Genomic DNA, 17,721 nt, shown 5'->3' with positions numbered 1-17,721 from the left:
TCTCATGTTAGTTTTAGGAAGATAATATTTGAAAATATGAAGATTTTTAAAGCTTAAATATGCAAACTTTGCAACGTTGTATCTCCGAAACCAGACGTATACTCAAGCTAAAATTTTTACTGGAGTTTGGGTCATCATAAGTTCGTTTAGGCCACATTTGAATGAAATCCCCGAGTTTCACAAAAGGGGCCAAAAAAGGCCCTTTTTTTGGGAGGCTCTTTTTGACTAAAACTGCAAATTTTGATGTTTAATTTGTCACGTTTTAAATTTTAAGGGGTGCTCCTAGAGAGCAATTTTACGAAAAAACCAACAATTAAGCCACTTTTGAACCTCAAAGTTTTTTATGAACGGAGTTATAAGCGTTTGAAGTTAGTCAATCGGAGAGCTCTGACAATTCTGACATGAAATGTTTGACTAAAACTGCAAATTTTGATGTTTGATTTGTCACGTTTTAAATTTAAAGGGGTGCCTCTCAAGGGCAATTTTACGAAAAAACCAACAATGAAACCACTTTTGAACCTCAAAGTTTTGTATGAACGGAGTTGTAAGCGTTCGAAGTTAGTCAATCGGAGAGCTCGGGCATGAAATTTTTTACTAAAACTGCAAATTTTGATGTTTGATGTGTCACATTTTAAATTTAAAGGGATGCCTCTGCAGAAAATTTTTACGAGATGACCAATGAAACCACTTTTGAACCTTAAAGTTTTGGGTAAACGGAGTTATGAGCGTTTAAAATCCCCAAATTTTGTCCAACCTTTCTTATTGACTCGATCCACTGTGCCGCGCGGTGTAGCGTGGCGGCCACCGCGCCCCGAGCTCGCCTTCCAATTAGCTACTCAATATAGCTTCGTTCATGAGTTGCTCTCATGCTCACCCCGAATTGTCACTCGGCCCCTTCCGATTTCCGGAGGATCGTGACCTATAAATATTAAAAAGAGGAGCTCAACACCTTTGCCGTGCTAAGGAAAAACGTCATATGCACATCCGTGAGCTGCCAAATTTCCTCTAGTGGAATGGTTATTTTAGAGGAAAGTTATGGCTATTTTCCCTTAAAATTTCCGGGAACTTTGGATAAAATTGCGGAAAAAATTATGTGGAAAATGCGAGGTTTGTCGAAGAAAATTTGACAACTAACAAAGATTCATACGGCGTCTTTCCTTAGCACGGCAGTTCTGTTGCTAGGTGCAGGGGTGTAGCCAGAAATTGGCCATTGCAGCAGGGGTCAGCCCCGGTCAAAAATTTCTGCGGGGAAGGAGAACGGGGGTCCATGCGTTACGAATTATTTTCTCCTAATCTTGAGAATGACGTTTTCTGGGGAAACTCCGTAACGGAAAAATCTCTATAACGGATGGATCTACCGGTCCTTAGACGTTCCTGTACAAAATACGTGTATTTTTCCCTTTACTTAACGGATGTGGCAATGCAGTGACCCTCTTCGCACCGGATGCTTGACGGAGGTCAAAGTGTAGTGTATTATGATGAGGAGTTACGCCGCAAAGGATGAAAAATTATTTTAGTGGTTGACAATCGCACGGCTCATTGTGAAATGCTTTAAAGAATATCCAATTGGTGTTCTTGCCCCCGAATAACACCAGCGTGCTACAGCCGATGGACGAAGGTGTTATAAAATGCCTTAAAGATTACTATACTGTAAAAAAAATGATGATGCGTTTCATACATGCCATAGTCAACGATGAAGTGGGACAGTGTAACTCTCAAGACGATAGCCAATACGTTCCGACATGATGCTGGTTTTTCTTCAGATTAGATATCCGCGACAAATGATGACGCAGATGACGAGTTCCATAAAGACAGTTGAAATAAAACTCAAAACAAAATCTACTTAACCAGTTTCCCTGAAAACAAGTTCAAAGAAAACTAAAGTTTTTCTTGAATATGATTTCGGTTGTTGGTAGATATGTGGCATCTGTAGGTCTCGCATGGAGATAGGGATCGGATGCTTAATTTGATCAAAATGCAACGCTGAATAACACCAATTAACAGGCCCAAGACTCGGACTGGACATTTTTTTTCATTGAATAAAGTCTGTCTCTTGGAGACGAAGTTGCAAACCCGATAGTTTGTGAACAATTTTGGAAACACTCGGTGCTTTTCCCTTGGAGCCGTGCACACTGAAAAAACAGAGCAATGTCCGGTGTTTTTTAACGCCGGAAATTCATGCCGGGCGTATTCCGTCGGACGAGACTTATCTTTTTGGTTAGCCGGAAATTATGTTGGAATAATGCTTTTGCCGTGTATAATCATATCGTAAATAAAGGTTGATAAAACGTTCGACGGCATCCGTAAAACTGGGGGACGGCAGGGAGCAGGAGTAACCCCAACGGAAATTCATAACATCCTGTTAGTTTCATTTTCACTTTTTCCTGTGACCGGTGCTTCTCCTAACTTTTATTTCTCACTCCCAGCGCATCTCCTCCCTCTATCCATTCTCTTATAGACTAGCTTCGTAACTTTATCTCTTTCTCTTCGCTCCCGTCCACCTCAGATCGCAACGACACTTTAAATGACTGAAGTCGACCATAGTGCGTGGCATTGGATAATTTTATGAATGAGTGTTGTTTTATCAATTTAACTGATTGCAATTTAACAAGCTCGAATTTTAAGCCGATGTGACACATAACCGGTGTGGCATGCAACCGAAAATTTGGTTGATATGACCGAAACAAAAAAAACTCAAAATAAACACGAAAATGTTTAATTACATAACCTCACAGAACATTTTGTCTCAAAAGCTAATCATTTAGGTTTTCAAACTAAGTTTAAACTTTCAATGAGCCATAACAGTCAATGTAATTTATAACTTCTAAAATTATTTCCTTTTTTTTCTCATTCACCGCGGACTTCTATTAAAGTTATTGCCGGTTTAAAGTCATAATAGGCCTATCTTTGAAGTTCAAGTGTAGATTTCTGTTTTTCTAGCGGCGCTTACTTACGCAATGTTGGGCCGAGTTATATTGAAATCCAAGCTTCGGGGGAATCTAAATCTATCACCATTTCAAGTTTGCCCCACGGTGAGTGATTTCGCCGCGAAGGCAATTTACATCTCATATCTTCCTCCGCCTGAAATGGTTTCTCACGGTCTTACGGGAATACTCGACGTTTCTCCGCTTCAGAAATCTGATACCTGCCGTATTTTATAGATTATTTGTCGAGTGGAGGCTGGTGTCACTCAGTATTTTCGTTTCTATCGGGCTCAAAGGTAGTTTTCATTCTTCAATGGTCTAGTGTTCGATATGGAAATCTGCACTCCTCCACACCTAACAACTACTTAAAGGGAGAGGCCAAAGTAGGATTACCTTTCCGTCAAAAGGAATCAACGGAAAGGAAAAGTGTAATGAACATGACTGAAAAAGCCAAGCAAAAAAATATTGATCAGGCTTTATGGGATTCCGGGCCTCAACCACTGTTGAAACACGACACGGAGCAACTGTTTGCGAACCGCCCTACTGCGCATCAGGAGCTATCCTCGAAAAGCGAAAAAAAATTGTAAGATGCACCTACGTTGATGCTTTTATTTATACTCTGGAGATTTCCATATTGCGTGGTTTAAAATTGCGGGCGCTTTGTGTTATATCCTAAAACTTAGGATGATGAAAAGAGAAAAGTGAACGAGAGTTGCGTAAGCAAAAATCGGGTGTTTCGATAACAACTACGAGGTTGCCCTGCAGGCTGTGACACCTGGTAGCGCCTATACGCACAACTCGATACATGCTACCAACTGATATATGGTACTTTGATTGTCTAAACAACGCTTGACTGCTGATCTGGGTTTCCGAAGAACATCCGTGTTGCGTAGGATGATGATAAGAGAAAAGTGAACGAGAGTTGCGTAAGCAAAAATCGGGTGTTTCGATAACAACTACGAGGTTGCCCTGCAGGCTGTGACACCTGGTAGCGCCTATACGCACAACTCGATACATGCTACCAACTGATATATGGTACTTTGATTGTCTAAACAACGCTTGACTGCTGATCTGGGTTTCCGAAGAACATCCGTGTTGCGTACAAAATAAATAGCTTGGCCATGGCAAACCTGAAAAATCAGGTGAGCCATTTCAGCAACACCAAAACAGAGGGTTTTGCTGAAAAGTGATCAGCTGTGACTTGCGAGAAAGATGTTTGAAATGTTCATACGGAGGCGGTTTCGGAAACATTACTCGGCATATTCAGAGAGGAAGAAATAGAACAGGTTTCCATCATGTTTCATTTAAAATAATATGTGTGCAAAGAAAAATAACAATTCAACTCGCAGGGTTTAAAGAAAAAAAGAAGAAGAAAAATTAATTTTCGTCAAAAGTTTAAAATATTCTGATACCGGTACGGACTTATTACAGAAGATGCTGACTTCGTTAATGTTTTATCTTGAATTTAATATGAAGAGAGGAAAAAGGGCACATATTACTTACTACGAATTGGCAACCACATTTCGAGTCGTTCGAAGCTCGGCTCACACCTTCACGTCGCTCTACTATTGTTAAGATAAAACGCATGAATAACTCAGAAAATTCAAAACAAAACCTCCGCGATTGTCCTCCTCTCTACTTGGTATATTTGACAGGAGAAAGACGAGAAAAGGAAAAGGAAACTTTGAATATACTTGGAGAGACACGGAGCTTGTAAGTAACACTGGGGTTCGCAGAGTTGCCAGACTGTGCTGTGAAATCTGCACTTCACCATTTGAACACACGTATTCACATCATATTGCACAATTTGGCAACCTTGGGGGTTCGTTAGACGTTTACATTTAGGCTCTGTTTCAGCTTCAGGATACCGCTCGTGATATCTATCGATCTCAAACGCAAATAACGTGACAAAAATTTGAAACCATGATATTCTGTTTTTGGACTCGGCTCATAATTAACTTTTTCCGGCATATACATATGCTGTACATATACATATGCTACATATACATATAATGTGCGAAGTTATTTATTTTGTCGGCTTCATGATTTGTTTCATTAATTACCCCTAAATTCGTGTAATTGCTAGGTACTGCAAAAGTTTCTTCATTTTCAACTTTCTCACACCATACTTTCTAATCTCTCAACATCTTTTTTTGAAAAAGGACAAGTTCACAGCGAGTATTACAAAATTAGGTAGGATTTTAGGGGTAAACATCTTGAAACGGGTGGACGGTAACTTCATACCAACATAAATATGTTCATACAAATGTCTCTTTCACTAATTATCTGCAGCCTCTGCTGCTGGGAATGAGGGAGAAGAGACGGGCAGCGGTAAGGTTGGTTCAATCAATGATGCAGAACTTGATGAATTGTTCAATCTCCTGGAGGAGGCAATGACTAAACAAGGCGTTCACACTATTCGATGTGGAGCATATACTCTCCAACTTGCAATTCTGGACGCTATGGTAAAAACCTTGAAAAAATTAGTACCCACCGAGATCTATTAAAATCTAACACTCACGTCTTCAAATGGTCAACCAAAGCACTTTCTGGAGCTATCGCTTGTTATTCTGATTCTGATCTTCCCTTTTGTCATGTTTTCGAGGAAACCCAATTTTTTTGGTTGTATCAAGAGGCAACACGACACCGAGCCCATAATTCTTTTGATTGAATATTTTCACTGATGCAACTGTCCATATTTCCTTCCTCTTTAAATGTTTCTACTTGATAAAACAATAATAACTTTGATTTCCTACATTTTCTGATGATATTCAAGGCTTCAAGCTTTCCTTTGCTCTCTCGTTGCATTTTCTTGTGGTTTATAAATTTGTCTCCTTTAACTTCATTTACTGGATGTCTAGTTTTTCTTCATTTTGGGAAATCCTGATTTTTGACTGCTAAATCCTGAAATCATAATTTTTCCAAAGCTTGATTTTTAGTGGAGAAAAATTAGACGAATGTGACTTCACAAAAATAGCTGGATAAAAAAATCCGATCGGACGGCCGACTTTTCTCAAATCCTGATGAAATTGGGATTAAATCCTGATTGACCACAAATCTTGATAGAATCGGGAAAATCATGACGCAACACTGGGGAAAAAACACATTGGATATAGAGTCCAGACTCTTGAAAACATCGACAAGAAAAAGGACTCATGATTCAATCAGATTATTGCTTAAATCAAAAGGAAATCAGCTTAAATTAAGAGGCTTGGTTCTTGATTTAAGCTTAAATCTGATTGAATCAAGAGTACTTTGTCTTATCGATGTTTTTAAGAGTCTGAACTCTAGATCCGATGTGTTTTTTTCCTAGTGTAGACACCCTGATTTTTTAAGCTTTATGGTTACCTACCTCATTAATAGAGATCCTGAAATGCTCACATACGTCGAATCGATGATAAAGAGAAGCCTGAATCTCACACGAGAAGAATCGTTCAAGCCTCGGATTTCGGGCTCGGTGCACGAGAGGGGTGGCGCGCACACCTCGTTTAATTCTGGAACGTATCTCGGAATAGAAAATCAACAACCGGTTGTATTTTCTTTCCCGATTCTGCGCCGCGTAAGTCGTCGTCCAAATATTTTGCCAGCTCCGCGTGTTGACTCTAGCTCTGTGCGGTGGTTCCGACTCAGGAAGTCTGTTTGATTTTACCTCCGCTGTATCATAACGCTCCCGAAATATTGGAGACTTCCCTCCCGTAGGCGGCACAGGCACCCCCGCACTCCTGGAAATTCAGCCAACCACATAAACATCCGGATCCTTCAAACCGCGGGAGGCGCTAAGCGCGTTCAACAGACGAATTAGCGTTCATGCAGGTCAACGTGCTTCTAAGTTCAAGGGCAAAACGGCAAGAAATGTTCTTCAGTTCACGTTAGAGTCCCTTTATAGGGAGAATCGGGACAACGCGGTTTATGGATGTCACACACGGGAAGACACGGAAAAAAAGAGGTGGGGGTTATGTCCGAACCGTTGGATGATATGACATTTCCAATTAATTGCGGTATTACCCCAATTAATTGTGATTCTATCCTAATAACTTGGGTTACTAACCTAAATGTTGCGGTACTACCCCAACTTGAGTTGCGATACAACCAGAATTAATTGGAAATATCCATATCATCCAACAAATTTGGGTAGTACAACAATTTTAGGGGATAACCCGTGACACTTTTTTATCCGTGTAAAGATTGCACAAATCGGACGATTTTTGTAATCTTTGGCCAACCCATTCACGAATTCCTATCTCCGTCCAGTCTTTCATTCCATTCCGACGGTGTAAGTCGGCAATCACATAACTCGGTTTGCGACGTCGCAGACTTCCTGTCATACTTAATTTTTAAACGGAAAACTACGCAACGGCAATTTTTTAAAACCATCAGTATATAAATGAAACATCATGGAAATTTGATGTGAATCTTCAAATACATTCATTCTACGCTAACAAAAACAAACAAAGAATAAATAATCTGTTTAAGCACTTGAAGGATATCAATATGCCTGCAGTGCATGCAAGGCACAACTAGTGCTGCGCGACCAAGAGAGAAGATTGAGAGAGCATGTACATATTTCAAAAATCGCCTGAACGAGATCGAGAATTAAAATTTCGAGGATGAGAAATATGATTTTTTCACACGTTTAGGGTCTCGACAATCCGTCGAGTAATCCACGAGTGACGGCGAACAAAAGGGCCACTACAACCAAATTACCCCGCCGAGCTTTTTTCTAACGGCAATTTCAATGTATTTCTGACACCTGCTCGTTGTTCTTTCGTAATTCATGGCGCTAATAAATCCCAGATTTCGAGGAAAAATTCCGCAGGTCTGTTCTCGACGTGGACGTCATTACCACGGCACCGCGCAAGGGGCCGCTTCCCTGACTGCGGGTCAAATGTTGGCTGCGCAGCAACCACCCGGACCCCGGAGGGGAGGGGGGGATCCGTATCATAAACAGATTATAACAGCATTGGTCCGTGGCCAAAAAGTATAGTGCGAACTCGTCCTTTATTTGCTACGGTTCAGTAGTCGCGCTGTTGCCTCGAGCGCAGAAAAAAGTGATTTTCGATCATGATTGAGACTGGGTTTCATGTCGACGCCAGAGATGACTATTATGTCGTGATTCAAAAGCCAAATAAAGCCTAATTTTGATACGGAGTGACTTAATTTGAAGTTAAAGCTGTTTTGATCTAATTATCTGATGATAGAATAGCCATCGCCAACTAAAATCTACAACCGAGTGATCGGGGGAAAAACGAAGGTAAAATCAAAAAACGTAGTGACTTGTTTATTATTGCAAATAATCACTTTGTTACCTCGTACTTCTCAATTTTTTTTGAAAAGTAAGATTCGTTAACAACCCCTCTGAAAATTCCCATTAATAGAAAGAGAGAACTCAGACACAGAGAGAAATTTCGACACAAAAGTTTGGCTAGTATGGTAAAAAACGCAAAATAACCCTGGCCTTCGATCGCTGGAAAAAAACACATTGGATCTAGAGTCCAGACTCTTGATAACATTGCCAAGAAAAAATACTCCTAATTCAATCAGATTTAAGCTCAGATCAAAAGGGAATCCGCTTAAATTAAGAGACTTGGTTCTTGATTTAAGCTTAAATCTGATTGAATCAAGAGTATTTTTTCTTGTCTATGTTTTTAAGAGTCTGGACTCTAGATCAAATGGGTTTTTTTTCCAGTGATTGATAATTTCAAGAGAAAATGCATGTTAGTTTTCTTGAAGAAAAATGAAAGACGAGCGTTGCATAGGTACCAACGTCGTAATCGGAGGAATGCATTTACAAAGTCTCTCCTTCATTTTCTTCGCTAAATTCGCCACAAACTATACCAATACCGACACAAAAGTGTTGGTTTGTGTTTCATTTCCTACATTAACCGAAAGTAACACGAAGCAAAAATGTTTTCATCAGTGTGGAAGTAAATTAAGATGTTGTAATCAAGACTTTCTTCAACGTTCCAAATCTCAAGTTCAGTTTTGAGATATTTGCGCTGTACGCATTTTATTCAATACATTCGCCATTTTAGAGATAGTTGCGCTCAAAACTGTCGTGCAGTCGCACATCCGTGAGAGTAAACACGTAGTCATCTTCCGTTTTTTCTTGTAGAGACGCGAATGACCTTACTGACCATACGAATGGTCAGCGCTAAGCAAAACCGTCAAAAAACGAGGAATACGAATTTAGTGAGTGGCAAAGAGAGCCATTGAGAGAAAAAAAAAGGGGCCGCATTTTGAGGACTGATCCATTCCGTGGCGTAGGTAGGTACAATTGGCGTCGATAATTCAGCAAAATCCTGAGTCCAAAGTATCATAGGCGGACCATGACATCCGTTCTTTAAGCTTAGTTCAACTCAAGATATAATTAACACTTATTTAACATGACTTTCTTCCCCATGAAATACACCATTTTCGAGGAAATCGATCAGCAGTAGCTGTGTATTCTTACCTGCGTCATCGACGAAATCCAAAATTCCCGAAATACGACCACCTCCTTTTTCTTCTGTATGGAAGTGAGCACACATCTTACTCAGTTATGGTTTCTTGAAAGCAGAGCAAATCTTCTACATTTATAAAAACCATCGAGTACACAGTCTTGACGTTGAGACATACCCTAGAGTCCCTCAGCTTCATTGAGATTGCTTAATTCAAAGCAATTTCAAGAAGATTTCAAATCGAAATTCAAGGAACGCCTTAAAAGTTTGACCGCAGAGTCGTAATGGAAATTGGGAAGCTCGAGTCAAGTCTTCGAGTCAAGTCTAGAGCGACCAACTCCCAGCCCTGTCACTGGCCAGTCGGTGCCAGTACGCCGCACTGCTCTGCGCTCGGAAGATGCGTCGACAAAACAAACTTGCCCGATACCGTTTATTCCGTCTATTGATGTACTTCAAGGTACTCGACGGTACCACGATCTATGGGAATCTTCCATTGTTGAATAAAAATGACGGGCTTTCACGAGCAAATACGAAAGTCATCGCGTAATGGAGATGTTGCATGTGTGAGGAATTTGCGATTTGACTATAGATTCTTACGTAAAAGCTCGCGAGAAACACGATGATGCTACTGGTTTTCCCTGAAATTAACTCCCAAGCTCAGAAAAAGCTCTCAGGTTGAGGCCAAAATGGCCGGGGATATCCCACGCTATCCTGCGAGTCTACCTCTATATCAAGACAAACTCTCTATGCAAAGATAGGGAGCAAATACATTGACAGGGCTGCCACTTAATTTGGAGACTCCAAAGCTGAAAACACGGAAACCCTGCTAATGTATTTGCTTCCTATCTTTGCATGGAGAGTTCGTCTTGATGTAGAGGTGGACTCCCAGGATAGCGTGGGATATCCCCTCCATTTTGGCCTCAACTTGAGAGCTTTTTTGAGCTTCGGAGTCGATTTCAGAGAAAACCAGTGGCACCATCGTGTTTCTCGTGAGCTTTTACAAAAGAATCTATAGTCAAATCGCAAATTCCTCACACATGCAACATCTCCATTCAAACTAAGTCGAATACTCAACACCAAGGATTTGGCACCGGATAGCTCCGTTCCCTCTTTCCAGGCGATTCGAAACATTTAACTTGGACAACGCGGGTCTTATTATCGCTCCTCTGACGTAAGGGCACACCTCAATTTCCACATGAGCCCAGGAAAGCACGGCGATATACGAAGAACAGGGCTTACATGGGGATTGAGATACGCCCTTACGCCAGAGGGGCGACGTTTTGTGCGCTGGTTGTTGGGCACCGATTTTCTGCGGTGGGTAACCCTGCGCCGCAGAACTGTCTAGAATCTTGCGAATTCTGGTGGATAAAATTGCATTCAACCCCTCAAATTCTATGCAGATGATGACTCTCCTTAAGTAAACTGTACGATTATAATGTACAAGTACCACTCGGTTTAATCATTAGACATCCATTAATAGAGAGTAAATATTTAGGGTTATTCTAAAGTCACGCATCACTGGCCATGAGGGTGGTGACCATTTGGAATTTTTGAGTTGCCCCCCGCCCCACCCCCGAGGGGATCAAAGACTGAAAAGTACCGAAAAACTTTTCCCCCTCGATATGAGGAAAAACGTCTTAAACCGCAGGTCGATATCATAATTGGAACTCAAGTTAAGGCCAGTGCATGGTGCGTGACTTTTGAGTAACCCTGTATAGTTTCGTGGAGCAGTTTCCTATAGACTCAATGATACGCGATGCTGAAATTGATAGGAGACGCCTCCGCTTGGCTCCTTATATACTCCATCTTGGAACAAAATGAGATGTACGAGGTGCACTTAGTTTTACATTCAGCACAAGGCCCATTGGCTCCAAACTAACGTAAGTTATCCCAGCTGACCTTCGGTCACGCATAAATTAATAGTTTGTATGTGTGCATCAAAACCTCAGAACAGGCTTGACAAAGTCTGCCGTTCTCCACTATTCCGGGTGGGTTTTTCGGGAATGGAAGGTAGAATAAAGTAGCGTGCCCATTTTAAAAATGTATGAAATAATGTTCAACAATATTTAGCTAATTTCGGCACCTCGGCAAATTGGTAACGTCCGATACCCGGAAAGCAAATGTCCCTGAGGTCAGTTGCAGAGGTATGGCTTTCTTAGCGCGCAGAATTTATTGCCGAAACATTTTTCATGAAAAGCGCTCTCATTGGCACTGCCAACTTCCTCGAAATTTCGCTCGGGAAAAATTTACGGGTACAGAGAAAATATATATTGGATTAGAAAAAGACTCACAGAAACCCGTTCTCCCTCGAACAAAGCTAAGATTATGACTATTAAAACCATTATGCAACAAAAAAAACCTTCCAGTGATAAATGAGTATAAATGAGGATTTTTTTTACTATTTTGGGAATTGGCTTTCCAGGGTTCATGCTGCCGTGCTAGGGAAGAACGCCGTATGAGCATTTGGGAGTTGCCTAATTTCCTTTACTAAAATGCTTATTTTTGAGGAAAGTTATGAATATTTTTCTTTGGAATCTTCAGGAACTTCAGGTGAAATTGCAATCAAAATCATCTGAGGAATCGGGAGAAAAATAGTCGTAAGTTTACCATAAAATTTGCGTTTTATTGGGAGAAATTTGGCAACGCCTGAGGGTTCATACGGCGTTTTTCCTTAGCAAGGCAGCATGACTGTCGAAACCTCCGATGGGCCTGTCACACGATTTATTTTTTTAAACGTTTTTTTGGCGAGTGCCTGAAAAATGAAAATATGCCTTTGAATAAGAATGCATTTTCTCACGTATCATTTATTCAAATATTAATTGAGAAAACTACTACCAATTTCGCCAAAAATTCGACCCAATTACGAGCATAGGGATATTGTTCCAACAGATTTGGTGACATAACAAGAAGGATTGACTGTCGCATATCCTGCTTTCATCCGCGTTCGCTCACTCACTTTTGGTTATGGACGTATTTATGCTAAAAGGTCAAACGTATTTCCTATACGCAAAGGTTTGAGTGTGATTTAGTTTGTTCCAGCATAAAAAGTCCAATTTGCAAGAGAGTTTACATGTACCCTACCGGCAGTAGATGCGGTAACACTGTTGAAACTTTGCTCCTGCAGGCTGATTATTTACTTGCATAGATCCAGGTCATAGATCTGGAAATCTGATGTACCGCGCATCTCTGATCAAACTGACTGTGATTCTATATTTTGATCCCATCCAATGAACATTCATGGATGAGCAATGGATGAGGAGAATTTGAATGCAGTGATTCTGAACGATTGAGTTGAAAAAAAATTATTCGTCTCAACCAATCAGAAAACCTGACTTTCCGGGCGATAAAGAGGAATAGCGTGAAGTGAACAGGAAGACTTCCCGAATGAAAAAATTGTTTCAGGAACAATTTAAGAATGCGGCCCAGAATCTAGATCTTTATACGGCCTCTACACTGGAAACAAAAACCAATGGATCTACAGTCCAGACTCTTAAAAACATAGACAAGAAAAAATACTCTTGATTCAATCAGATTTAAGCTTAAATCAAGAACCAAGTCTCTTAATTTAAGCGGATTCCCTTTTGATCTGAGCTTAAATCTGATTGAATTAGGAGTATTTTTTCTTGGCAATGTTATCAAGAGTCTGGACTCTAGATCCAATGTGTTTTTTTCCCCGGTGTATTACAGACAGCCTGACTATGTAATACACCTTGAACCTCTTGGTTTCATGTATTTTCAGCTTTCTCTCCCAAACGGAGAAATTCCCCTGTCGGCATATGTTTCTTTCGAAGAATATTAACTGACATGGCGTACCTGAGAACGTGAGCCTGGATATACGATGCAGTGTTCCTTATTGCTGGCCATAAATCTAATGGTAATTTCACGATGAGCCATAACAGCTAAAGCTCCTCCATCAAAGCGACAGCGGGACGCAGGTGAGCCTTTGATTTTTTTTTTCTCCAAGACGCACTTTACATGTAAAACTACAGAACGTAAATCGGATTTGTCCCAAAGGGACACGGTTCGCACACCTTTTCCACTCCCCCTCCCCCCAGCTGTAAGGGTACCTGTCCGTACATTCAAAAAAAAAATCGATTGTGCAGGGACCGCGGGGTCCACCTGAAAATTCGGTAATTGAATCGACAGTCTGGTGCTCCCACCAAAATTCTAGGTTTTGGAGAACATGACAGAATCTTCTTGATTTTAGAGAATAATCACACGATTTAATGTAATTTGTCATTGGTTTAAGTTGATACATCCGCACGAGATTTTTTGCATGACAACCAAAATTTTCAATAGACACTTACGAGACGTAGATAGCGGTAGATCTATCCCAGGCAGAAGGGGAAGGAGTACGAAAGTGAAGCGCCAGGAAAATGTGTTCCAAAGTAAGAAACCAATGAAACTCCAGTAGTTCACTGGATATGGTAATGACTTCGAAATATAATTTCAGAGCGATTGCGGAGCTCGAAATGCGAGTGTGTTGAACGCACCGAAATCATCGTATGGATAAATACATAGTCGACCGCTTAAGCGGGTCAGTTAACATGTTTACCATTATGAGAAATACGTGTTCGAATTTGAATAAAATTGAGGACTGAATGGCATATATGAATTTGAACTGGTTTGATGAAACTGAGAATTGAGTTCTAAAACATCATTTTGCCATTAATTGTATGCATTATTACATCAAATATATGGGCTGCAATTTGAGACATCTTCACTCGGAAAATGACCAGTACTGCCACTTTCCCAAAATACTTGGTTGTACCACCGCCTATACCATACTCTGCTCAGACGTCTATTCAGACGTTTATATGATGCTTTAATCGGGTCGCTTCGATACTCACGTTCATTAATTATAACAAGCAGCAACAGAAATTTTGGCCTTGAGTTACGTATAGTGAAAGAATTTAAGAGGATTAAAACGGATATCATCAAAAAAAGCAAAAATTGTTTCTCCAGCTACCTTTTTTGAAATGCAAAGTCTGAATTTCTAAAAGGGGAGGCGAGGCGGGCTAACGATTAGCAAAAGGACCTGACATTATCTTTTGACGGTTTTTTTTTAATTCAATTATGCCCTCGGCCCCTGAAATGTAAAAGAATTGACCTAACTTTGGATTATCTGAGTACAACACGAAAATGAAAACTAGAAATTTGTGTTATGGCATTTGTCTGTTGGACGAGTAACTTTCGGTAAATTTTTGACTATCAGAGAATGAAACACTCAGGATTGGAAGATAACTGCGATTCCCTCTTAAAGTGGACATTCGGCGAGGTAGAAAATATCCCTACGATTCGCTGTGCCTACAACCTCCAGGCATGAATCACTTTACCATTGGTAAATCCATTTTATTATTAATGTTATTTTATGTTTATATATTGTATAAATGTTTGTAACTTTTGTAATAAATATTGGGACTGGCGTGAGCACAGACTTAAATCTCCCACCCCGTTCACACCACCCCCCGCAAAAAAAGAAAAAAAAAAGAAAATGAAACCATCCGAGTTTCGAGCAGACTTACACTCATGTCCGTTCATGGTAGAAACTTATTGTCCGAGAAAAACTATACGGCAGTGACAACACATAAAACAGTTATGACGTCCATTATGTAGGAGAGGAGTTTAATTCTCTCAAAAATTGAGAGCAAAACTGTTCATTACACTTCATGTAAGAATATGGTAAAAAGTACGGTTAATAGTATAACGAAGGGAAGGTAAATAAGAAATCTAAAAGAGGTACCTGAGTTTGGATCTCCAAGAAAAATCGTCGAGACCTCTCTGAAGAGAGCTGAAGCGTGGACACAGCAAAATACAGCAATTAAAGTGACTCAAAATAAGCCAAAACTATAACACCACTCGCAACTTGCGAATCTTGAAATAGAATAAGTTTAAGCAGAGGGCTTGATCACTTCTCACGAAAGTAAAAGATATAATAAAACGATTTTAGAGCAATTTGAGCACTGAGCTTATTTTTTTCGGAAACCGCACAGCCACACAATCGTGATCGGGGGAGTCACGCTAATAAGAGATAGAGAGAAAAAAATTCCCGATGAATTTGCAATTATTCACTAAAACGGATCTACATTGGAACATCAAAAACGAAAGTTTCGAGGAATTGATGGATCCGATTTTAAAATACGGGACGGCAGGAAACACTGAGATTAGGTACGCTGCATCCAATTTGCGCTTCCGAAAGTTTTCTTACATATATTTTATGCTTTCGATATATCCATCGATCAACACACAACAGTAGGAGAGCCTTTTAATTAAAGCAATGAGCAACGCAAGGCTGATAATATGATTCGGTTTTCATCTACGAAATACACATTCATAGCATTAAATCTAAAAACTCAACCGATCGTTTCCGAAACGAAAGGAACTGTCACATTTTCGCACATATCAATTAAATTCAAAACCACCTCAAAAGTAATTATTTCCGGTTTCAGAACTGAAAAGACGCCGTCGAGTATGAATGATGCAAACTTGAGGGCGTTTATAAACTGGCCAATACGCGATCTAGCACCACTGAGAGAAGAATTAATTGTAGCGCGTAAATTTTTCACCAGATAGTCGCTGCGAATTTTTTCAATTAAAAACTTTAACACCGCACGGAGGCACGATGCACAACACGAAAAATGGCGTGATCAAATTCGTTCAACGTGCTGTGACAAAAACACGCCGTTCTGGGTGACGAGGTATTAGGGGCGAATTTTTTTTTTTTTTTTTTTTCGAGAACTCCGCGGGATTTCCTTACGGAATTCGCGAAGGTAACGTTCCAGGTGACGAGGTATTAAAGGCGAATTTTTTTTTTTCGAGAACTCCGCGGTGATTCCTTACGGAGTCCGCGAAGGTACCGTTCTGGGTGACGAGGTATCAAAGGCGAATTTTTTTTTTTTCGAGAACTCCGCGGTATTTCCTTGTGGAATTCGCGAGGGTACCGGCGCGCTCCGGATCGGGCGGTTGTTTTCGGGGATGATTCCGAGCGTACTGCGGCCGGAAAAGCTAGGAGCGCTAGTGTTCTCCTCCCGGGGCGCCGGGCGCATGCGGGCCGGAGCCCTCCCCGCTCGCCGCACAGTGCGGCCCTCTATGGACGAAAGTCAAAACTTCATAACTCGACATCTGAATATTTTTTTCGGAATTTGTCATCTTAAAGATATTTCTGACTCACTATGATGGTTCATTTTCAAATTTTCCGCTCTAAACTACCTCAAACGTGGGTAGAAAGCGGGCAGGAAATAGGTCGGGAATCACTGGTCCGTAAGAAATACACGGGAAAAAGACGTCAACTTCAAATGGAGATTTCTCGCTTGAAACGCGAAATGCTCTAGGTGGTTGACATTTTCCTAATCCTCAGATATCCAACTTCAATTCTACGAAAAAGATCTTGCGACTTTTAGCGACTATCAAAGATATTCGAAGTTAAAGTTAAGGTGTTTCACGTTGCTTTTACATTGTTAACACAGGGCTAATTCGAGGTTGCCAACTTTGAATGAACTTTTCTTGAAAAATACGCAAAAAAAACTGAGGTATAACATTTTCTTATTCCTCGAGTGTTTTACTTGGATAGTGCCGAAGGGTTTTCCTATGTCGGTGCTATTATCTCCATTATTTAAAGTTAAGTGTCTTTTGCCGATTTTTGTCCGCATCGTCCGTAAGGGTGCCGCACTGTGCGCCGGGGCGCGGGGCGTCAAGCTCCCTTAATTTACTAGATGGAACTCCCGTTATGAATATGTATTTTTATTTTCTTTTGCGTTTCGGTGCATTTCCAAACACGGCTAACGATCTCCGACGGGGGGAGGTGTTCGCGACGAGGAGCCGGAGCATCCCTTCCAACTTCCACTCCGAAATTCCGAGGGATGCGCCGAAAGCTGCACCGCTTCGGAATATCTAATCGAGTTCGGAAATTCCCCTCGAAAATTCCGCTCATAATCGATCTCGGTCGCCTCGGGATTCATACGGGAAGATGTTGATTATGCACTCTGGATTGCGTCGTTTCGGTTGCACTGAAAAAAAAACGAGTTTGCGTCGGAGACACGGGACGGATAGGTCGAAAGGCAATAGCTAGCCTTTTCTATGTCGGGATTCATACGGGAAGATGTTGATTACGCACTCTGGATTGCGTCGTTTCGGTTGCACTGAAAAAAAAACGAGTTTGCGTCGGAGGCACGGGACGGATAGGTCGAAAGGCAATAGCTAGCCTTTTCTATGTCCCAAACCTGCCGGAAAATCACTGAAAAAAAAATGCGCTTGGCTCAAGCATGATGATTCATGAATTCGCCGCCAAGAATTTTTTTCATCTTGATTCGAGCGAAATTGAATCGGGACGTGTGAAAACCGCCCCGAGAAAAAATGGATCA

The 17,721-nt window shown here is 40.8% G+C and overlaps 1 protein-coding gene across 2 annotated transcripts in view; it reads right to left on the bottom strand.

The window, feature by feature from the left end:
* The window catches only part of LOC109042459 (neurotrimin), a 540,449-nt gene that overhangs the window by 400,029 nt on the left and 122,699 nt on the right, over window positions 1–17,721 (bottom strand). The window contains exon 1 of one of the 2 annotated variants that reach the window (XM_019059206.2): window positions 15,105–16,705. The exons of the other annotated variant lie outside the window; for it this stretch is intronic. The gene's annotated coding sequence lies outside the window, so the exon portion shown is untranslated. Of the gene's footprint in view, window positions 1–15,104; window positions 16,706–17,721 lie in introns of those variants that run through there. 2 annotated transcript variants of the gene reach the window in all.

This window comes from Bemisia tabaci, chromosome 4 (genome assembly GCF_918797505.1).
Source record: "Bemisia tabaci chromosome 4, PGI_BMITA_v3".
NCBI classification, from domain to species: Eukaryota; Metazoa; Arthropoda; class Insecta; order Hemiptera; family Aleyrodidae; genus Bemisia; species Bemisia tabaci.
The sequence above is the reverse complement of the archived record's forward strand: the minus strand, read 5'-3'. Positions and strand labels throughout refer to the sequence as shown.